We start from the raw sequence: 24,016 nt of genomic DNA on the forward strand, positions 1-24,016 counted from the left end.
GACGCACTGGCTTGCACGGACACTTGCCACCCAGTCTAGCCAGCCCCATCGGCAACCCAGAGCAGGGGGATATATATGGAGAAGGTAAAACCCTTACTTTGGCCGCACTGGGAGCAGCAATAACTTTGAAGTGAGGAGGCAGCAAGTTGTGGCAGCACCGACACACACACACGCGCGCGCACACACACGCAGCAGCTGCTCCCGCTCGCACGGCATCGGCTTTCAACTCCCCTCTGCCTCTCGCCCGCGCCTCGGCGTGTGTGTGTGTGTGTGTGTGTGTGTGCGGCGCGTGGAGCTTGGGCGAGAGGCACCTGCTTGGCTCGCGCCGCCGCCGCGCCGGCTGCTCAGGCTCCAGCTCCTGCCCCCGGCTGCGGCTTGCAGCCTCCTGCTCGCTGCTACCGCCGCCGTGCGAGTGAGTTGGGCTGCTCCAGCGGGGCTAACCCCTTCCCCCTGCCTGCGAGTCAGCCCGGCTACGAATCACGTGTCAGCTGCCTGAGGCAGAGACTAGAGAGGAGGGGAGGGGGGGAAGCGCCTCATTCCTTCTTCCACCGCCATACTGTATTTTATAGTAACTCATTTTTATTCCTCTCTTTTACTCCCGCTCGGTGAGTACCTTTCCGCTGACATTCTTGTCCTCCTTTTTTTGTCCTGTTTTTTTTCTTCCTTTTTTTATTTTTCTTCTTTTTTTCTTCCTCTTTGATTATTGTTTCAAGGGATTTGATCCTTTTTCTGATGACAAGTTTTTTGTTTTTGTTTTTTGTTTTGTTTTTTTCTTCTTCTTAGCATGCGATGGTTACTAAACTGTGAGCAAAAGGTGCTGCTGGGGCTGGGAGTCACTGGGAATTGAGCAATGCAATAAAATTAAGACTTACCAGTCCAGCAACAACATATATAAATTTACTATCTCTAGATCTAGATATGCAACTGGTTTTGTTATGGCACGAGAAAAGAAAGCAATGTGAAATATGCGTTTTTTAAAAGATGAGGAAAAAAGGCATGTTTCTAACTCTTTTGCAGAGGATTTTTCCAGATGTTGTTTTGATGTTTTTTTTTTAATTTTTATTTTTTGGTATATAGATGTGAATTGCAAATGCATTTTACAGCAGTGTTTACAAAGAGTTTGTGATCTTGCAATACTGGTGCAGGCCACTGAGCAAGATGTTAATTTTATTATTTTTGGTTGTTGTTTCCTTTTTTAACACTCGGTGCAATCAGCAGTTTTTTCTTCTTTTTCTTTGATGCCCGTTTATAACGTGAAACTTTTCTTGCAGCTTGTTAGAGTTGATCATTTTTAAATACTTTTTTCTCCTTAAAAAAAAAGCCAAAAAAAAAAAAGCCAGAGCAATGATCGTTACTTTTGCACATTTGACTTTTTTATTCTTTTACCGAGATAATTTTATTATGATGATTATCAGGATGATGATGATAGATATGCACATATATACAGATAAATACATTTTAAAATGATGGCAGTGGAAGGTTTTCCTGGAAAATGAAGTGCGGTTTGGTTTCCTTGTCAACGGAAGATGAAGTGAACAACTGAACATCTCCCCAGTGCAGGTACTTCATCTCCTTGTAGGCGTTTCCACTCTTTGTAAATTACGTTACGAGAATAATCATAATTATTAATAAAAATATCTCAATCCCTAGCTAAATATGTGTCCTCAATGAAATGAAGACGAAACTAAATTATCTGCCTCTTGATCGCTCGGATGTGTGCAAAACACTGCGCTAATTGAGCCCAAGTCGGTTACGATGCGTGTGATAGTTTATGTACAGTACTATCCTAGACATGCGGGTAGCCAGCTGACAAACCTGAATGGAACCGTGAGATGCGAGTTATGAGCAGGGACGCTTCTAGGGCTTAAAAATAACGGGACTGGATTGTGAGTAAGAAGGGGTTTGTGTATGTATGTGTTTAAAAAATGCCCACTAGGAAATCTTAGGTGGCTGTGAGAGAAACAGTAGCAGCAATCCCTCAGAGGGACTGGCTCACTGCCATATGAGCTTGACACATATTCCAAATCCATAAGGATAACAAACTCCCTTATTTCCAATTCCTACCTCAATTAACAAGGAATAATCAAGGCAGCAAGCAGGTCGTCTCTGTCAGGTTTAGCTTATTGTTGATTAATTATGAGCAGATGCATATTTTGAGGTGTTTCCTTTTGTTTTGGTGATTATTAATGCCACTGTCTGCCATGAAATAGGAAACAGTTACTATCCATGACGGTCACTGAGAGTTCAAGATTAGGGAAGCAACTGTTACTTTGCTTTAACAGCACCTAAACTGTTCCTGATTTAGAGACAGGATGTTGGTGCACTGAAATATGATTTTGAAAGATTTTTCCAACTGCGAGTTTTTCCAGAAAGAGATAGAGCTGAATATTTTATCAAAGCTGAGATGTCAAATACTTGGATCTGCAGTGTTCTGTATGGTTTGCTTTATTGTGATGGTGCTGTTTAGTGTATTCTCTATGAAAAGATTTCAGGTATTTATAACTTGGGTCATAAAAATTTGCTCTGCATTTAAGCATTGTCTTTTAGAGAATCCTTTTTTTCTTTCCAGATGTAAAGAGAAACTTTTTGTTTATTTTTCATTAATAGGAATACAAATGCATTTGGAAGCTAGAAACTTCAGACACATATTTACATTCTTGGACCTCACAAATACTTTTCTCTTTTAAACTGAAAAGTTTTTATCCAAAGTCTGTAATGTGCACTCATTCTGTTGGATATGTTGTGAAAGCAAACCCAATACATTTTAGTTATCTGGCGTGGGAAAATAACTTTTATACATGGCTGGTGGGTTTTTACAACAACAATGTGATTAGAAAAAAAAAAGAAAACCCTAACACATAGATTTAATTTGCAATTGGGTCAATAATCCATCTTTCAAAAATTCACTATCTAGATATTTACATGATAGATTATAATATTTTCTCTGAAATAGTTACAATCCCCTGGATCGATATTCCACATTTTAAGAAGTCCCAGCCTTCTGCTTTTATTTATTCTTGACAGGGTTAGATTTTTATCAGTAACTGCTGGTAAATGTCTATTTCACTATACACACAAACTGATGAAAAAAGATTTCCATTGATGATAATCTAAATCTGTAGATATAAGAAAAATACTGCTTGAGAAATTTTTAGACTTTGATTTAAGGATATTCACTTTGTATATTTTGAAATGTGATTTTGACAATTCGTATTTTAATCGTTATAAAGCTTTAACTTTACTGTCATTATTATTGCCTGAGCTCTCCATTGTTTGGCCCTCTCATAATTTCCTGCAACTGTAAAAATTTAATCAGTACAAATGTAAAAATTCTAAAAGTAAATAATGATATTATTTATTGGAGTTATATTAAAATTGAATTCTGCTAAGCCTATTTATATTTTCATAATTCAGACTGAAAAAAATCTGTGAGTCAAAATAGTGATCAGCATGCTATGCACTACTTTCCCGCCTAGGTTTAAATTATATTTTTTTCAGTTTTTTGTGAAGTTGAGGGGAATGGACAATAAACCCAGAATTCTTAGTATTAGTAAGGTGTTTAAACAAATAAATCAGGCAAGTAATTTATGGACCAACATTCCTTTGGCCCATAACTCGTCTGTTTTTCTGGGCAGGTGTGAGATATCGGTAATTTGTACAGATAGTTGCTGACTATGAGTAAAATCCGGGTCACTTAATCCTTCCTTGAAATCCATGATAACATTTTTTAGAAGTGCGCTATTATGGACACCCAAGTGGAGTGTACAGAATACCCATTGCATGTGCACGAGTCATGAACTGATGTGTACAAGTTGAGGTTGTATTGAATATTTTGCATGAACAACTTGTGTATGCACAAAACAGCATATGCACTTTTAATAACGGGCCAAGGAGCTTACTGTTGTAAGGAGAACAGTATTTGGCTCTGTATAGGCTGCAACATCAATGCACAGTACAACTTAATTGAGAATGCCGTATCAAGCTCAACTTGAAATTTCCATGCTTCTGATGCTTTATGTCATAGTTTAATATGATTGAAAACAGGACTTCGTGTGTTAATTTGCATTCATGTTTGGAAAGCCACCAATATAAATACTGTACAAGACTAGTAATTGTTCAGTTATTGTCAATATATCAAATTTTATAAATAATAAACTAGAAAAATTTAAAAATGAACATCTGATTAACTATGTTATTACCTTTGCCATAACATTTACTGCATTCTCTATGTTTATAATGGGAAATACTGCTACTAATATAGTAATTTTAATTTCTGCAAGTGGTACATGTCCAGGCTTGAATATTATCTACTTTATATTTTAAATCTCTCTTCTGATATTTAAAGGGAGGTGAGAGAATTAATCTGCTTTTACAGAAATTTGTAAACTGAAAACATTGGAAAGCAATTGTTGTTTTGTTTTTCACCCAAATAATAAATGTTCAGTACCTACTGAATGAAAATTTGACTAGTGAACAGCCTGACTTTACAGGCTTCTGGTTGCCCTCAACATCAGATGAGCACTGCGTTAGAAATAAGCAATACACAGGATATTACCCATTCCAGGGCTGGATGATAGAAGCAAATAATGGATGATAGAAGAAAATAATCCTTTCCCCATATCCCAATACTGGGGAATTTTTTTCACACAACTCGTTTATTTCCAGTAGCTACGAGTTTTCCATTCTCCCTTTTTTTCTATTCATACAGCCAAGGCCCTTTGGTTAATGTATTGACCAGTATGTATTACCATAATAGTGTCCTTCTGTTAGGATGAAAATGGAAGTTACTTTTTAAAACAATGTTTCTAATTACAGTTTCTTCTCAAGATCCTTATTTCCTAGATTCTGGTCTTAGTCATTGTCCTAAAAAGCAGTACTTCCTATCAGCCATTAACAGACTAGTTCTGTCTTATAGCAATTTTTTTTCCCATTTAACTCAAGATAAACAACATAACACTATGTAAAAACTTTGCAAGATATTTAAGGGCTTGCTTCTGCCCCCATATATGCATGTATAATTCCCATTGACTTCATTCGCACCTGCCCAAGGACATAGATGAGTCCTTTTTATTTTTAATTACAGTTTGATTTTTTGAACCCAGATTGAAAGTGGCCTGTTTGCTAATGAAAAACAGTCATCTGTGTCTCTGTGAATGTGGGTACATTGTAACCCAATGGATAGCCTTCTTCAACATAAGTCTATCATAAGAAAACAAAATAATATCTAAACAAATGGTCATAAATATTATGACACCAATTTGTTTATCTGCTGAAATTATTTTATGATTTTTGAACAATCACTCTATTTAGCTAGTTTCCAAATTATTCTTTTAGGCTCCAACATTGTAGGTGACATAAATAGCTTGCTTTTCCAAACAATGTCCAGAGCTAAATTCAGAAATGCCAAATCTAACCCTTAAAAATACATTTCAGAATGTATTCATGGGGGCAAGTGTTTATTTCTCTATAAACGTCCTTGTTGATGAGGCAGAGCAAAATAGGCTCAGTTTTCCTTTAAGAAAGTCCAGATCTGAAGAACTGAGCATGAAAAGATTTATGGCAGAAGTAGCATTCACAACAGGAACATGTTAAAATCAGTGAGAACTTGAAAAAGAGCACAAATAGATGAGAAAGAAAGGGAAGGAGTGAGGATGTTGAATCGCGGAAAAAAAGTGAGGAAAGTTTGGAGACAGCTATTTTATAGACCATAACTTTTTGGTTATGGTCTATAAAATATAAAATAAATATAAAAACTCAATAGAGTGTGTAAGAGATATCTTAAATAAAGGATGATCATGGCTTTTTATTGCTTAGTGTATCTGTAAACAACTAATTATTCAGAACTCTGTAGCCCTAATCCTGCAAACACACTGGAAGTAACAGTACAGAGGTGAGTGGCCAGTTGCACTACTTGTGTGCATGAAGTTATTCACACGTGTGAATGTTTGCAAGATTAGGATCCAGAAAAAAGGACACTGCACGTTAGAGGTGATGCAAAACTCGGCATTATAGTATGAGAAGTTAGACAGCTGTATAGATTTGTTAAGTCACAGATATAGACTCAAAGTATTGTTGCTCAGTTTGTGGTTTTTGCTTTGTTTTGATTTTTGCTTTGAGTGACCATTGATGCTACTTGTTCTTTTGTTGAACACTGCATACATTCAGTTATTTTACAACTGATATGCTGTGCAGTAAAATTTAAACAAATCTCATTATTTGTTGGTCAAAAAAAGGTCGAGGTAGTATGTCAAACTCCTCCACCTCTTTGTTGGTCTTTCTGAATAGATTGCATCATTTTAACTCATGAATATTTTCTTGTCATTTAGAAATGTAGTTTTAATTTCAATAATTAATTTAATCTTTTAAAAGCACTTGGACTTTGATTTTGGATCACTTTTCTGGGAAGCATTATTTTTGCACAATTGTGTGTGATTTTCTGACTCGATGAGTCATGCACCAGCAATTAAAACAAATAATCAAATTGCCCTTTCAAATTACTAAGCAAATTTCAGGTTACTAGGCACTAATACAATTAATTTGTTTTATCACTGTAAAAGCCTGGAATGTATTTAAAATAGATGTATAAGATTACAGGTAATTTCAGGCTGATACAGTTAGTAAAATATTTAACTGATCAATTAACCCTTTGATCTTACATAGTTATTATACCAACATTTTTATTCTTACAGGAATAGTATCTGTATGGTTACCCACTCCCAGTTCACACACTCCACTGTGAAAAACTGATTGATGGCTAAAGTTAAGTAGAAAACTCTGCAACCTTTAGTGCACGTGGTTTCCACTGGTTGGAGAGTTTTGTACAGATTGCAGCAGGGACCGGGGCTGAGGTTTCCAACCTTGGGATATACTAAAATCTGTGTGGGTTATATTGTAGATCTCAGGATTTCCACTGAGGATCAGGTTATTCAGCCAGAAAGCTATACCCTCTATGGTGTTCTCTATCTGTCAAACTGTCTAACTTTCATTTTACATCAGTCACTATGGATGATATCATAGCCCCTTGGTCCCCCCTGTTATCAGACTCCTTTTAGAGCCATTCTGCCATGTCAATGTCTAGCACAAGGGGACCTGCCCTGTTTGAGATTTCTAGGGGCTGCTGTGCTATAAATAATAATATGGCCACAAATCTAGCCTCTGAAGCATTTAAAGGGGCAGAGGTAGAACCCATGGAAATTAATTCTGACAGAGACCTCTTCATGAGGATGATACTAGATAAAATGGTGCTCTTTGGGCTCTTTTCTCTCACTGCCCAGTCATGACCCTTTTACCCAAAATCTGTGGAGTCTTGGTTCAATGAGATTTGCATAGAGGGACTTTACCAAATGATGGGACAACTGATGTCATTTAGGTTATCTCCAATTATTGCTACCTCCATTAAATTGTACTCTAGTGAATCCATGCAGCAGTATGAGCACAGGAGATACTTTGCTTCAGCAAGAATGAGGTCCTCAGGGGAAAAAAATGGTCACAGCCTCTTGACAAAACACAGATTATAAAGGCAGTACAGAACATACCTGCGGATCAAGAAGCAACATGGATCTAATAGAACCTTGATACTATTGACCAGTTTGGTGAAAAGCAGGCCCCAGGCTTCTGGAGGTATGTCTACACTACACCTGGGAGCAAACCTCCACACACAATAACACTAGCAGGGCTTGAGCTACCATACTAAAAGTAGTGGTATGGGCATTGTGGCTTTGGCTCTCAAGCCCTGGGTATCAGGTGGGTTTGAGAGCACAAACTCCATACCGTTATTTTTAGCATGTTAACTCGAGCCCCGCTAGCACAAACTTGTCTCCTTTGGCTGGGAAGCTCGCTCCCAGTTTCTGTGTAAACATAAAGCTGAATGTTTCTGTGATCAAGAAATATTCCTGCATTCTTAATTTTGTTAAATCACATTCCATTTTATTTCCTCTAGATCATTATTGTGATTGAACACTGGGTCTGTATAGTGTAAGGTCAAGAAAAAGGAGATAATAGGCCAAAGTGGAATATTAGTGGGATTTTTACATGATTATAACAAGTCTGAATTTGGTCTGTAGAGCAGCATGTTATATTGACACTCAGAGCCCAAAATGTCTCGCTCTCAGCTAAGAGCTTCACATAGATATTCAGTGGCTGACAGGTCAAGTGAAACAGAGAACTTGTAAACTGAAAATGGTGGTATTATGTTTTGAGGACATCCTGTTACATGGTAGTTTTTATTTTGCTTTCAAGTGTTTTGGATTTACAAATCCAATCTCGTGGAAGCTATTTGGATTTATTTTAACTGTGCTGTTTGATATTAGAGTTGTTTAGTATTTAAAATATTATAATGTTTGCATCATATTAAGCATTCATTTTATCTCAGCAATAGTGATGAATTAAATCTAGAAAAAAGTAATTCATGAGTTTGTCAAAGCTTTTTATAAATACCTGGACAATCACACAATGCCTCATCCAAAGAGGTGTTGAGCACCTGCCACTCTCAGTGAACTTTGTGAGAGTTATAGCTATTCAGCACCATGATTCCCATGGTATATAGTAAGTGGAGCATCATGTTTCTAATGTTGCCCAGTACCCAGACTGTAAAATAAAAAGCTTATGACAGAAAAGAAGGAAATTCCTGCCTAATTATAATACGGAAAGAGCCTTTTTACTTAAATATTTGAAAGGATGGAAGCTGTTTATCACTGAAAAAACTCTGTGCAAATAGTCACTGTACATGCTGTATAATACTATGTGGTTACCATGTAGGTACAATTAAAAACAAAACACTTACATTCAGGTGCCTATGAAAGGGCTTGATTATATCACATTGTAAGTGTCAACCTTTTAGGTCCAATTCTGCTCTTGAAATTCCCATTGATTTAACTGGGAGTAGGCTTAGACCCTAAATTAGGAATGCTCCTAGTGAGGTCAGTTTTTGCCATTCTCTAAATTAGATAAATTCAGGTCAATCTTTTAAAATGCTGGAGTGGGAGTGCGGAATCATTTCCCTCACTATTGATTCTGTTTTCCTTCTGCATGCAAAGCTTCTGTTGATTGAAATGGGAGTTCTACGTGGAACAACTGCAAGACTGGCTTCTCCAGATGTATACACGTAAATCTTATGAACAATTAATGAAATTTATGCTCTTTGAAAAGAAAATGTACCCTTAAGTTTTGGTGTTACTGTTTCCTTTTTGCCATGTGGGATAATTCTTCAGTGTAGCAGCTGCTATTTATTATTATTGTTATTATTATAACACACAGTGGCCCCTATCATCAGAGTTGGTACCCCAGGGTGCTTTGCAAATAAATACAAAGTTATTGTGTGAAATCCTAGCCCTATTTAAGTCAGTGGTGAGGAAACCTGAAAAATGTCCATATAAACTGTATTCACTGAAGCGCTTTGTGGTGGTTCCTTGTCCGACTAGCTGGAAGAAAAGGGATTGTTGCTCCTTTAAAGAATCCTCTTACAATTGGATAGTACAGGGGAAGAAGAGGGAAAGTGTACAGGGATGGAGCAAGGAAGAGCAGGAAGCAGTTGGAACAAGGTGGTGGTGCTGGAGTGGGCACTACCCTTCCTGCTGTTTGGAAGAGGTTCTGGTAGTTATACCCCATGCAGGCCTGGAAAAGCCCTCTTTTGAAAACTGAAATTTTGACTAAACAAAGTCTTTTGGAAAAAGGTAACTTTTTCTGTGGAAAATTGCAGTTTTTGTCAAAAGATTTTGGCCAGAAACTGGAATGATTTTGGGTTTTGAGTTTTTGGTGAAAATTAAAAAAACTGAGTGGAAAATTTTGAGGAAAAAAGGAAATTTCCATGGGAGAGAGGAGAAATCAGCTTAGCTCTAGCCAATGGCTAAACTCCCTTTAGTCTCAATGAAGTCAGGATTTCATTCATTGTTCCTTCCCAGAAGAGTTTATAACCTAAGGCCCTGATATTGCAGTAAGTTCCACCACCCATGAGCCTGCACAAAAATCCATTTACTTCATATAATGGATACAAAGGGTCCACCTGCAGGGAGCTCACGGTGCCTGAGAAAAGAGGCAAAATAAAAAGAGTGTGGGGAGAGGAATACAATCAAATATATACAGTTTAGATCTAATGATATACAGTCAAGATTTTTAAAATTCATGAATAGATAAAGTAAGTGGCAAAAATCCCCCTTACCCTATTGACTTAGTTATCATTAATTGCTCATTTAAACAGATTTCTAGAATAATACTGACAAATGGTCTTTCAAAGTCCATAGGTAAGTGGAGGATTTAGATCAGTATCCAATGGCAGAACTGTAGAGCTTGTCTACTGTCATGGTACAATGGCCTTGCTATGAACACCACCAACTAGTATAGTATGATGTCATAATCTATTGCAATACAATGTGAATTGAATCCAATTAGAGATAGCGGTGAGATCCCATCAGCAGTAAGATGAAGTGTGATGAAATATAACGAGCTATTATAGCTCATAGATAATATGGAGTCCTGTTTGATTGCAAGGGTTTGGCTATTGATGTATGAGTGTCTGCAACATTCTTTTGTAGGATTTTAGAAGAGTGATAAAACTATGTAAATAGATTGGGATTTATGGATAGCTTTGTGAATTCCGCAATGCAAATTCCTGTAAGGTGCCTGAGTTGGCTACACTTTTCAGCTGTCATCACCATTATGTAATTATGTAATTTAAATTATACTGTATAGTCCAAAGTACTGTAAGAGGAAACCTGAATCAAGCTAGTAAAGTATATAGTTCAATATGATATGAATAAGTACAAAACATGGTATGTCCTGAGTTAATTCCCAGAATAGCATACTGTTATTCATATTCTAAAATAAGGCACATCCAGTGTACTATAACAGCCATATTAACATGGTATGCATTAAGTCAGAAATCTGATTGATTAATAAGACTCCAGAGACATAGGTTGGAGCTCAGAGTGTAAAACGTTCAAATAACCATTTCCTAAGGGCAATAGAGTGTATAGTTACAATATCATGTACACACTTCACCGGATTAGGAGGCACTTGGCCTTCATATTTATTCTTCACAGTGTATCTATATATCTACCTTAAGGTTTTGTACTACATATTGAAATTGTAGTATCTGCGCACCTCTTACATAAAATAGCCTGTTAATAATGAAGTCCTTGGTGGAATTCATGGAGTCTCTGGCTTGTCTCCCTTTTTTGCATTATGTACCGAAGGCACCATGGCTGGACAGCATGCTAATATATCTATTGCTAACACATCTAATATCATACAATAGTTACAAATAGAATGTTTGTCATTGGAATATAAGGAGCACGTGGCATAATGCATTTTCAGTATATGAAAGTATACAACTGCTGACTGAGCTACTAGGTCAGAGGTGGGCAAACTACGGCCCACGGGCCACATGCGGCCCATGGGACCGTCCTGCCCGGCCCCTGAGCTCCTGGCCTGGGAGGCTCTCCCCTGGCCCCTCCCCTGGCTGTCCCCTCTCCATCTCAGCTCACTCGCTCCACCGCCAGCGCAATGCTCTGGGTGGTGGGGCTGTGAGCTCCTGGGGCAGCGCAGCTGCAGAGCCCGGCCTGACCTGGTCTCTGTGCTGCGTGGTGGCAGTGGCGTGGCCTGGCTCCAGCTGGGCAGCATGGCTATAGCACTACCAGGCTCCGGTGCTCCAGGCAGCGCGGTAAGGGGGCAGGGAGTGGGGATTGGATAGAGGGCAGGGGAGTTCGGGGTGGTGGTCAGGGGGCGTGAGTGTGGATGGTGGTCGAGGGAGACGGGGATGAATGGGGGCAGGGGTCCCGGGGGGAGGACAGTCAGGAAGGACGTGGGGTTGGATGGGGTGGCAGGGGGCAGTCAGGGGCAGGGATTCTGGGGGCAGTCAGCGGACAGGGAGAAGGGGTGGTTGGATGGGGCAGGAATCCCGGGGGGGGGCATCAGGAATGAGAGGAGGGTTGGATGGGGTGGTGGGAGTCCAATGGTGGTCAGGGGACAGGGAGTGGGGGTGTGTGGATGGGGCAGGGGTCCCAGAAGGGCTGTCAGGGAACTGGGGGGGGGGGTTGGATGGGGGAAGGGTCCCGGAGGGAGAGGCAGATAGAAGGTGGGGGCCCGGCCATGACCCTCTCCCCTAACTGGCCCTCCATATAATTTACAAAACCCGATGCAGCCCTCCAGCCAAAAAGTTTGCCTGCCCCTGTACTAGGTAATAGTATGACATATGAGCCAAATTCTGCCATCACGTGTCATAAGGTCCCCATTCTGTAAGCTGTCTCTGTGAGAGTAGATAATCAGTAGGGCTCCAAGTGGATGCAAGGGTCTGCCTATGCAGAGAAGCTTGCAGAAAATTGTTAATGCTCTGATTCAGGACAGCAATTAGAGCAAAAAGCCTAAGTGCTGTCATGAAATGGGATGTTTTCTTGAATTGGGGCCTAACACAATAATCAGAAATTTTAAAATGGGTTCAGAAGTTCCTGCTACTTGATCAAAATTATAATGAATCTTGTAACACTAATCGTAACCACAAAGTTACAGCAGGAACTATTTTCACTGCCTAAAAAGTGCCATTTATCAGAAGGAAAAATGCATTAAACGTTGTTGTTTTATTTAACTGCATTTCTGAACCCATTTTATCTTTTCTTTGTAATTTTTTTTTATTTCAGACTTGCTGGACCTTCCCTCCTGCTCTGGACCTCTCCCCTGGCGTCGGCACAGCTCAGAAGGATGAAAGAAAAAGAAGCAATAGGAGAGGGATGGAAGAGGGGAGAGGAGTAAAAGGAGGAGGAGGGCAGCAATTGAAATGGAGAAAAATTCAACAGCGGTTCAGTTAAGGCTTAAATAATGAAATGTTTATAAGATCCCCTCCTACTGACCTTTCCTTCTGGGTCATTACCCTCTCCCTGTCTGTCACCTTAGCTATGGGGGGCTTTCATCAGCACTTCAGCCACAGCAGCCTCGCTTTTAATTTTCGCTTTTGATTATCAACAACAAAACAAACAAACAATCCCAGAATGCAGCACCCTGCTTACAGACCTAATTTCCAGGGCGGTGGGGTTTTTATTTTTGTTTTTTAGATGAAATACGGTTACATTGTTAAGTATGCAAGTCAGTAGGAGTACTGGCATGATTAAGGACTATTTCTGTGAGTTACGTTGAGACTAGATATGCAGTTAGGCAGTCCTAACCTGCATCACTGTTGCAATGGCCCCTTATGTGCCATCGCAGGGGTGCAGAACTGCTGGGCTGAAAGGATTCCACAGCCATGCCTCCTCCCATGCTGATGTGCCCCTTCCTCTTCAGGCCCACTCCTATCTGGAATGCCTCCTGCATAGTAGGGCTGCTGCAGGAGGGATCACAATATTGGTAGAGACAGTACTCAGCCTAGAGGACTCCTAAAATGGGTATTTCCTGAGTGGGGGGAAAGGGGACTTACATCTGTCCTATCCTTTGCACCAGACTATCTAGCATAAAGGGGCCATAGGGCAGTCATTGAACGGGTACAAAGGCAACCGACAGTAGCAAGTTTGCAGGCATAAGCCTTTATACTGGAAGTGGTAAAAAATTCCTAATGTATTTCAAATAAAAATGGAATATAGTTGTAAGTGAAGTTTTTTTGTTTTTCACATCTAGCCCAACAGGTGCTGGTGGAACTGGTCCAGAGCAGAATGTCCAGGTCTGAAAGCCTAAAAGGAATGTTCATGACCTAAGCAAACAATCTGTTTAATAATAATGCGCGAGCACACACACACATACACACGCACACACTTGTTAAATAAAAGTTTGAGGGAATAGTAACTTCTTTTGGTGAATTTGTTAAAATATTATTATTTAAATAAACTTTTTCATTTAATAATTTCTCTCCACTTACAATGTAAACATGGACTGTTATCTCATACATGACTTCATATTTATATTATTTATCAGTAATAAATTCTGTATATTGTACTGGTCTTAGTGCTGAATTGTTTCCTAAATGATATGTTATACTACTAAATCTCATCTACAATAATTCAGTATGGTACATAGAATTGGCAAAATCCTACTTGCTTTATACATACAAGTAGTTGTTTTGAAGTCAGTGATCTTATTGAAATCTATGTGACTGCCCGTGTAAGTAAGATAAAGACATTTTTGATCCATAGGGTCCAGTCCAAAGCTTTTTGAAGTCAGTGGGGAAACTCCCATTGATTTTAGTAGGCCTTGGGTCAGGCCCTTAGTCTTGATGCCCCCTGCAGTTTCAGCAGTGTTATAGAATGACACATTACAAGTTATTCTATAACAAGCCTGCACAACATACAGCCCGCGGAGGCTCACTGTGCGGCCCGCGGCCGGGATTCAAAAGGCTCTGAGCTGCCTGCAGCCGCGGGGAGCCCAGAGCCCTTTAAATCCCAGCCGCGGCCGGGATTCAAAAGACTCTGTGAGCTGCCCGCAGCGGCGGGGAGCCCAGAGCTCTTTAAATCTCAGCCGTGGCCTGGATTCATAGGGCTCTGAGCTGCCTGCAGCCGGGGAAGCCCAGAGCTCTTTAAATGTCAGCCACGGCGGGGAGTCATAGGTCTCTGGGCTGCCCCCAGCGGTGGGGGGCCCAGAGCCCTTTAAATCCCAGCGGCCAGGGCCGGCTTTAGGCCAATTCAACCAATTCTCCTGAATCGGGCCCATCCCTAAGAGAGCCCCATGCCCATGCCCCAGTATGGTGTACTGACAAAAGCCAGTGCACTTTACCAGGGTGGTCCAGCTTCCCCAGGGGGCAATTTAAAAGGATTGGGGCTCCCAGCAGGGGCTGGAGCCCCAGGCCCTTTAAATTGCTACCAGAGCCCTACTGCTGGAGCCCTGGGGTAGGGCTGTGGGGATCTGGGGGCTATTTAAAAAGTCCATGGCTCCCGTCGCTTCTACCGCCCCGGCCCTTTAAATAGCCACCAGAGCCCCACCACTTCCCCAGTGTTCCCGTGGCTATTTAAAGGGCTGGGGCACTAGAAGCAGGGGAGCCCCAGGCCCTTTAAATACCCCCAGAGCCCTGGGGTAGCGGGAGGCTCTGGGGGCTATTTAGGGCCGGGCATCCAGCTGCCTCTGCCGCCCCAGTCCTTTAAATAGCCGCTGAAGCCACACCGCTTCCCCAGGCTCCCTCAGCTATTTAAAAGGCTGGGGCAGTAGAAGCAGGGGAGCCCCAGGCTCTTTAAATAGCCCCCAGAGCCCTGGGGTAGTGGAGGAGGGCTCCAGCTGCCTCTGCTGCCCTGGTCCTTTTAATAGCCCCTGGAGCCCCACCACTTCCCCAGGGCTCCCATGGCTATTTACAGGGCTGGGGCAGTGGAAGCAGGGGAGCCCCGGCCCCTTTAAATAGCCCCTGAGCCCCAGGTTGCTGCTGCTACCCTGGTGGGGGAGGGAGGAGGAGGGGGCACTCACCATACAGGATGGGCTGTACCCCCTGTACCTGCACCAGCTGCCCGCAGCTAACCCCTGCTGCACCCCCTGTCTGCAGCCAACCCTGCACCTGCTGCCCACAGCCAGCCCGTCTCCAGCCAGCCCCACACCCTCTGCCTGGACCGCACCAGCCTCTGTCTCCAGTCAGCCCCGCACCTCCTGCCTTGCCTCCAGCCCTGCACCAGCCCCTGTCTCCAGCCAGCCCTGCACCCCCTGCCCTGTCTCCGGCCAGCCCCTGCCGCACCACCTGCCCTGCCTGCACCAGCCCTGCACCCCCTGCCCTGTCTCCAGCCAACACCTGCCGCACCCCCTTGCCTGAAGCCAGCCAGTCCTGCGCTCCTTTTTCTCCAGCCTTGCCAACCCATGCCGCAACCCCCTGTGGCTCTGCCTGAAGCCAGCCAGCCTACCCCACACCCCCTGTCTCCAGCCTGCCCCACACCCCTTGCCCAGCCTGCAACCAGATCCTACCTCCAGCCCCCTCCCCCTCTACCTCCAGCAAGCCCCATGTCCACTGGTGCCCTGCAGTTCCCAGGGAAGTAACCCTGCACACCTGCTTCAATGAGGTGGGAAGGGAGCAGCTGGGACCCACACGTGCACCCTAGCACATCCTCAGGGAGTGGCAGAGCTCATTTCTAGTTCAGATCCATCTTTTTAAAAAAGAACTTTAGGTAAGGTTAACATACATCTGTATTTTCCCGGACATGTCAGGCTTTTTGGTTCTTAAATCGCCATCCAGGAGGAAAATACGGACATATGGTAACCCTATTGGTACAAAAAATACATACTGTGGCAGAACTTTTTATAGGGAACCAGTTGCTAAGAAACGAAAGGCTTTTTTTTACATTTTTTTTTCAGTCATCGCTGCCGGGGCCCCACCGAAAATATTCGAATTGGGCCCCGCACTTCCTAAAGCTGGCCCTGCCAGCCGCGGATGGGATTCAAAGGCTCTGGGCTGCCCGCAGCCATGGGGAGCCCAGAGCCCTTTAAATCTCTGCCGCGGCCAGGATTCAAAGGGCTCTGGGCTACCCGCAGAGATTCCCGGCCACGGCTGAGATTTAAAGGGCTCAGGGCTCCTCGCCGCCACGGGCAGCCCAGAGCCCTTTGAATCCCGGCAGCGGCTGAGATTTACAGGGCTCAGAGCTCCCCAGGGCTGCAGGCAGCCCAGAGCCCTTTGAATCCCGGCCACGGCTCCAGTGGATGGGCTGGGGCTGGTATTTAAAGGGCTCGAGCTCCCCTCAGTGGCAGGAGCTCTGGGCCCTTTAAATCCCTGCTCCAGCCCCGCAAAGCTCCGGGTTCCCCCAGCCGCCAGAGCCCCAGGCCCTTTAATTTGACCCTGAGGGCTCCCAGCCACCTCTTCAGCTGGGAGCCCCTGGTTGATTTAAAATCAAGTATCACCTCCCACCCCTAACCTTCCTTTTTAGCCCACAGCTGTTTTGGTGGGGCGGCTCTGGGGAAGGAAGGTTTGTTTCTGCAGGGCTCGGCGGTGCTGAGGCGGAGTGTTTCCACGGGGCCGGGAGTTCCTGGGGCAGGGGGGGGAGGGGTGTTTCCGCGGGGCCAGAGGGTTTCGGCTCTCAGCTGGTTTTTTTGGAGTAATGTGGCCCTCGCCGTTTTACGAGTTGTGCAGGACTGTTCTATAACTTTGTGCCTTGTTTTGTAACTTTCAACTTTTATTTCAAAATGCAGTGACATTGCTAAATACAGTAGTTGCCATTTCACTTTAAAATGTAACCTTCATCCATAGTCATCAGTTATTTTTATGACCAAATGCTTTGTATAATATTACACTACCTTCAGAGCTGTTGGGAAAGAAGTTTTATAGCTTGGGGGATTGGTATGGGCACCTTGAAGATATGGACTTTTGATTGAAACTTTGAAAGGCTACAACTTCTGATAGGGCAGTGCATTTTTGAGAGTGTTAAATTTATACTTATTTCAAATCAAGTGTTATTATTGCCACTGGAATTTGTAACTGAAACATGTTAGATGGCCTCAAATGTAACTATAACATGTTTAAACAAGTAACATTAACAAACCTGTATCAATAAGCTTGGGCCAAATTATTTTTTTTATCAGGGTGCCTAAAGCCAGGCATCTACTGTAAATCCATAATTAGGCACTTACATAAAAGCAGCTTGATTTTCAGAGGTGTTAATCACCCACGGCTCAGACTGACCTCAGTGGGAACTTTCAGTGATCAGCACCGCTAAATAAAATCCGATTATTTATATTTAAATGCTTAAGTGTTGGAGCTAATCAGAAAACATTTTTCCTGAAAACTTTCCATTTTCTCAAAAGTTGAACTTTTCTAACCAGTTCTGTTTACTATAGATTAAGATGCCTGACTGTATGAATTCTAGTTTGAAAATGTTTTAATATATTTTTTCCTTTAGCAATATACCCTGTCTCACTGAGGAGAATTATATTCTTTCAGTTGACTTGAATTGGGAGTTAGATTAGACCCAAAAGATCCTAGTGTACTCTGCCTTTGAAACTTATAAAATTGGTAAAATTTCATTTTAGTGCATGTGATTCTTCTGCCATTACATCGACATTAGGGGTCAGATGCTGCTCTGATTTATAGTTGTGCAACACTTTGACATCAATGAATTGACCTCAGTGGGTTTGCACTGAGAACAGAATTTTGCCTGAAGTCATTACCAAGTATGGCTTGCTATCAGTCATTTCTCAATATGGTATTACATACTGTAAATGTCAAAATATAATAAATAAAGAAAATATAATGTCCATTATACCTTTTTAAAACAGTCAGTCTTACCCCAGTGTGGTGCACTGTTTTGTTGTAGCACAAAGACAACGTGGTACATGTGTCTAAATAATAGCATCTAAGCAGATGATGCTATTTCCAGTAAAGTCTATGAGAATTTTGTTATTGATTGCACTGGGAACAAAATCAGGCATCAGTTTTCCAATATGGTAGGATGTGATTCGAATACAAATATGGTGTAATGTACTATTTCAGTAGAATAGACAATATGATATTGGATAACTCAGTAGTTCCCTAGGTGGAAAAATAGAAATGAGATTTAATTAAAAATATGTACTGCTGTTGCTGTTAGTTAATGATATGGTGCAAATTTTGTCCAATGTGCTAAAAGTGCAGTATGAGTAGGGTGCTATTTGCTAATCAATAAAGCAAAGTAAAGGATGATGGTTCAAGAGTGTTTAGTCTGGTATACTTTAATATTATGAGATCAGTTCTCTGTTCAGTGAGATACATATTGGGACAAAGCACAGAGCTTTACGAAACGTTGAGTAATATCTACTAAAACCATAATGATTAACACCATAGAAAGGAATCTACCATACATTAGGGCATGTCTACACTTAACTCTGGCGCGATCGATTCAGCAGGGGTAAATTTATCACGTCTAGTAAAGGTTCGATAAATTGACCACCGAGCATTCTCCGTCGACTCTGGTACTCCACCGGAATGAGAAGCATAGGCGGGGTCGATGGGAGAGCGTCAGCAGTCGACCTACTGCAGTGAAGACACCACGGTAGTAAATCTAAGTACATCAACTTCAGCTACATTATTCACGTAGCTGAAGTTGCATAACTCAGATTGACTCTCCCCCACACACACACCAATGTAGACCAGACCTTTGTATGCTGTGAAAAGGGATAACATTTTCAGTTGCTTAGAACTTTGCAAACCTTTAACCATTTGGACTTCCAGGTGTCTGGCTCAGACTGAAATGTTTTGGAACATTTCAGCCAAAATGGAAATGGTTAATTTCTAAGAATGAGGCTAGTGAAAAATATACATTTTTTCCCATTTAAAAAAAAATCTGGTGACTTTTTTTTGTGTGAGAAACTCTAGCATCTCCATTCTTTGGAGAAAGGACTTGAAATTTGGCAAGGGGATGTCCTTTTCTGACAGGGAGGTGTTTTGCTATTCCTATGAAAATTTACCTAAACTTAACCAAATTATAAGACTTTGAAAAATGTCAGTTTTCACGTGCTAAATAGAGACTTGCTAGAGCAGCTCAGCTAAAAACAAGGAGGATTCCATTTTACTGAGCAATGTTCCAGCCCACTGCTCAGCAGAATTGTGCTACAATGGCAGCTCTGCACCACTGCAGACCAGGCTAGAGCCAGGCACTGGAACTCAGAGCAGGGAGCCTCTCTCTTCCATGGTCTCAATGTCCCCCATGCTGGGTCCAGTCAGCAATAGGAAGCTGCCTCATTTGAATGGAGAGAGGGCAAGACCCAGACCTCCATTAATGGGGGGGGGAGTAGATTGGGATAAAGGTCCTGTGTAGGGGGGACTAGGGTTAGTCTCTGGCTGTGAGAGAGGGAAACTGATACTGGGAGTTGATGTTGGGGTGGGGGGAAGAAGGGGGGAGACTGGGACTGGCTGGGCCAAGAGTGTGAGACTTGGAACCAATAGGGCAGATGGGAAGAGTTGGAGGGGTGCAGAAACTGACAAGGATCAATGATGTGGGGGAAGAATTTGGACTGTCAGGGAAAGAGACGGGCAAAAAACTTGCAGAGGAAGGGAATGAAATTGGACAAGGACCCCAGGGAGCTGACTGGGATGAGGAATAGAGGCAGAATGGGGGCAATAACTGGAGGCTGAGAAGACAGATTTCACAAGAAGCCCAGAAGAGGGGAACTGGGACTGGCTGGACAAGGAGACTGGAACTGGGATAAGAAGACTGAGGAGTGGAGAGTGGGACTGGCTAGGTTAGGAGACTAGGACTGGGATGAGGAGCCATGATGAGGGAGAGACAGGACTGAGACAAGGTCAAGTCAGAGAGGACAGGGCAGAAAGGATCAAGCTTGGGGGGACAGGCAGAAGAACCTGGAATGAGAGCTAGGATTCCTGCATCTCACCATTCTTCTCATGTGATCATGTAAATAAAGACTATTGTAATGCATATGCACAAGGAGAGCGATTAAGGTTACATTGGCATTTGATAACTTTTGAGTGCTTGACTTTGCAATCTTAATAATGTCCTTTTAAGATATTTCTGCATATGATATATAAATCATATATGTAGCTATACTGACCATATATACTGCAAACTTTACAACAAGCTGTGAGATATGATATCTAATCAAACACTATAAAATTGGATTTATTTACAAACTTTTATGGAATGCTCTACTGCAGGTTTTGAGTTCCTAACAAACAGTAGTCACAATCCCTCTGGGAGGTAGAGAGTGTTATCATCTGCATTTAACAGAGAGAAAAACGAGGAACAAAAGATTAACATATGACTTGTCCAATGACCTAGTCCCACTGAAGTCAATAGGAGTTTTACCCCTAATGTCAGTGGGGCCACAGTTTCACACAGGGAGTCTACAGCACTAGGCTATCTCTATTTTATGGGTGAATTTGTACTCCATGCTATACCCCTGATTTCAATGAGATTACATGGTATAAATTGGGATAAAAGAGCATAGAATTTTTCCCTTTGAGAAATATAACTTTTTAATGAATATAATAAAATGTATGAATATCTAAAATATTAGGAAAATGTACTAAATCCTATAAAAATATGAGTTGACAGGAAGATTGATCTGTTTTTGGTATGTCACATCAGATAATTTCTAAGATTATGAACATTTACTCTATTATTTACCTTGCCACTTTTCAGAGAGATATTATGAACCTGAAGTTATAAAGTCTTTGTGAAAATCAGTTAGTAAGCAAGTGCAACAGCTACTTTTCAAAGTTAAATTTACTAATTTCAGTAGCAATCAAACTGTAAATCAGAGGTTCTCAAACATGAAGATGCATCCTCTTGGGGGGGGGGAGCATGGAATGTATTTGGGGGGTGGGGAGGGAGCATGAGAAGCTTTAGGGGGGAAAACTTACTGTGCACATTTGGAGCTAGGTGGCCGGAGAGCAGTGGCTGCTGACCAGGCACTCAGCTCTGAAGGCGACAGCAGTGGAGAAGTAAGGGTGGTATGGCATTGCCACCCTTACTTCTGTGACGCTGCTAGTGGTGGCGATGTTTTCAGTGGTGGGCACCTGGCCAGCAACCGTTCCTCTCCACTTTGCCTTCAGAACTGGGTGGCTGGAGAGGGGCGGTTGTTGGCTAAGCGTCAATAGACAGGAGTAAACTACTACAGATGCAAAGAAGGGGAGGGGATCAAATAAGTTTGAGATCCACTTTTATAGGCCATTCACTGGCCAAATTTTGTTATATAGATCACAGACATGTGAGCTCCAGTATAAGGGAACGATCCACTATAGGGTAGGAAGATAATGCAGTGTTGCCAACTCTTGCAATTTTTTCATGAGTCTCAAAGTATTTGATGTTTTACTTGAAGCCTGGAGCCAGGTGTCATGCAAAAATCCCACTGGAATGTGGTCTGAGTATGGAGTGCAGAATTGGACTCTTCTGTTGTGCAATACAATAATCACGAATGGTCAAATTGTTTTGTGTTTGTAATTGCAAAATATGCAAAGAAAATTTTAAGACTGCTTGATTTTGGTGTTGACAGTGTTACTTTAAACATTGAAGACAAATTCAGAGAAGGAGAAAAAATGCAGCATTAATGGTAAATTCTTGAGGCCTTATCTAGGTACTTTAAGGTGGGCTGAATGTGAAGTATTATGTTTCTTAACTATATGAAATTTGAATATATAATAGTACGTTTCCTAACATTCACAAGGTTGTTACAGATCCTTAATGTTATTTTTACATGAGATTTTATCAAATAAACCACTTGCCATTTTAAAATACAATTCCTTATGTATTCCATAATTATTGTAAATATTACCGTAAGTGTATTTCCATATGTGAAAAGACATCTTTATATCACATGATTATATCATAAAAAGGTAACATCATTGGGAGGCAGCATGAGTTAGTGGATAGAGTAGACAGTTCGAAGCCAGGAATGCCTGTGTTTTAATACTGACTTTATTTCTTGGATCACTGCATGAATTTGGAAGTACCTTAACTGCTGTGTGCCTCAGTTTCCCCATTTGTAAGTAGAGGCAATATATTTTTGCTGTACCTCACAAGTGGGCAGACATGAGTCAATCTTTGGACAGCACTGTAGCACTTTTAAATACAAAATATAAATATAAATCATTATATGATTACAGTTAATAATATAATAATATAATTTAGTTGTATACTTGTTTCGTTAAATACTCAACATTCACCTGCTAAGGTATCTTAGCCTGTACTTAGAGTATGATATGCCATGATACTGTACTAACTGTAGATTAGCAAATGCTAAGTTTGTATAGGTGCCTAATGTGCACAGTCCCTTTCATCTAAGAATTCCAAAGCCTTTGCAAACATTAATTAAGCTTCATGACACTGCAGGCTTTTAAATATCAACTATTATTTTTGTTTATTTATATTGCAGTAGCACCTAGGAGCCCCAGTCATGGATCAGAGCTCCACTGTGCTAGGTGCCATACAAATATGTAACAGAACAGCTTCAAAGAGCTTACAGTCTACTATAAGTGTTACGAATTCTTGAGTATCATATAGTCACGTGATGTAATGATGACTGTTTCTTTAAAAGAAATTATGTATATACCTATAGTTACTTATATGCACAAATATTTTTTTTCTTGTGCAATTGCCTATTTTGCATGCAAAAATGCCGGTATTGTATACACGGTCACCTCTGTGCATGCACATGTGCACAATTTTTGTAGGTGCAATTATGACAAAAATGTGTTCTGTAATTTTCACTTTTTTAAGACTTCCTATGAAATCTCATGGTCATGGCCTTCTTAATGAACATTCATTATATCTTTATTTTGGTCAAGTGCCACCTGAGGCACATTGCTCCTACCCTAAGAAGATTTGCATGAGTGAGGAGAGTCCTATTTGCCTCTGTCTCCCTGTCAATAATATGCGATGTAGAGCAAAGTATCTGATAATTCTACAATAATGTATCTGTCCCTGGGTAACAAACATCAGGAAAAGACCTGTATCTCTGCAGGAGAAGAACCCTTCTCTATTTTTTTGAGTTCTTGAGAAAATCTTAAGCATGTAAGTTCTTTCTAAGTCAGGTCATGATTGCAAGTTGCTATGCTGTATATGAAAGTGGTGCTGGACAGACTCAGAAATTCTGAGAGGCATATAAAAATGATATTCTACTGTTACTAAATAGAAAAAATGTTACCCAAGTTATTGAGATTAGTGTCAAGCAGGGGCGGCTCCAGGCACCAGCACGCCAAGCGCGTGCCTGGGGTGGCAAGCCAAGCGGGGGCACTCTGCTGGTCACCACGAGGGCGGCATGCCTGCGGAGGGTCCGCTGGTCCTGTGGCTTCAGCGGACCTCCCGCAGGCGTGCCGCCGAATCCGTGGGACCGGGGACCTCCCACAGGGAAGCCGCCGAAGGCAGCCTGCCTGCCATGCTTGGGGTGGCAAAATACCTAGAGCCGTCCCTGTTGTCAAGTGTCAGAGTCTCCAATAATTTTCTGCAGTCCAAAAGTCACTGAAATTTGAATCAAAGCCAAATTCAATTTAAAAACTCCAAGAGGATTTTTATAAAAAATGCTTCTAGGGCTTAAATGTGAAGATTCAACTCAAAATATAGTTTTACAGCCAAATAGTAAACTTCTAATAAAAATGTTGAGAAACCATTGTATGTGGAGATATGAACAACACAAAAGTAATAATGAAAAAATC

The 24,016-nt window shown here is 41.6% G+C and overlaps 1 protein-coding gene across 3 annotated transcripts in view; it reads left to right on the forward strand.

The window, feature by feature from the left end:
• The first annotated feature begins 515 nt into the window (after nucleotides 1-515).
• Nucleotides 516-24,016, forward strand: part of RALYL (RALY RNA binding protein like) — a 656,676-nt gene continuing 633,175 nt past the window's right edge. Inside the window, exons 1-2 of one of the 3 annotated variants that reach the window (XM_050941247.1) lie at nucleotides 551-605; nucleotides 1,448-1,560. The gene's annotated coding sequence lies outside the window, so the exon portion shown is untranslated. Of the gene's footprint in view, nucleotides 606-1,447; nucleotides 1,561-24,016 lie in introns of all 3 variants that reach the window. The other 2 variants (XM_050941248.1, XM_050941250.1) reach the window with 2 other exon arrangements.

Source organism: Gopherus flavomarginatus, chromosome 2, assembly GCF_025201925.1.
Source record: "Gopherus flavomarginatus isolate rGopFla2 chromosome 2, rGopFla2.mat.asm, whole genome shotgun sequence".
Lineage (NCBI taxonomy): Eukaryota > Metazoa > Chordata > Testudines > Testudinidae > Gopherus > Gopherus flavomarginatus.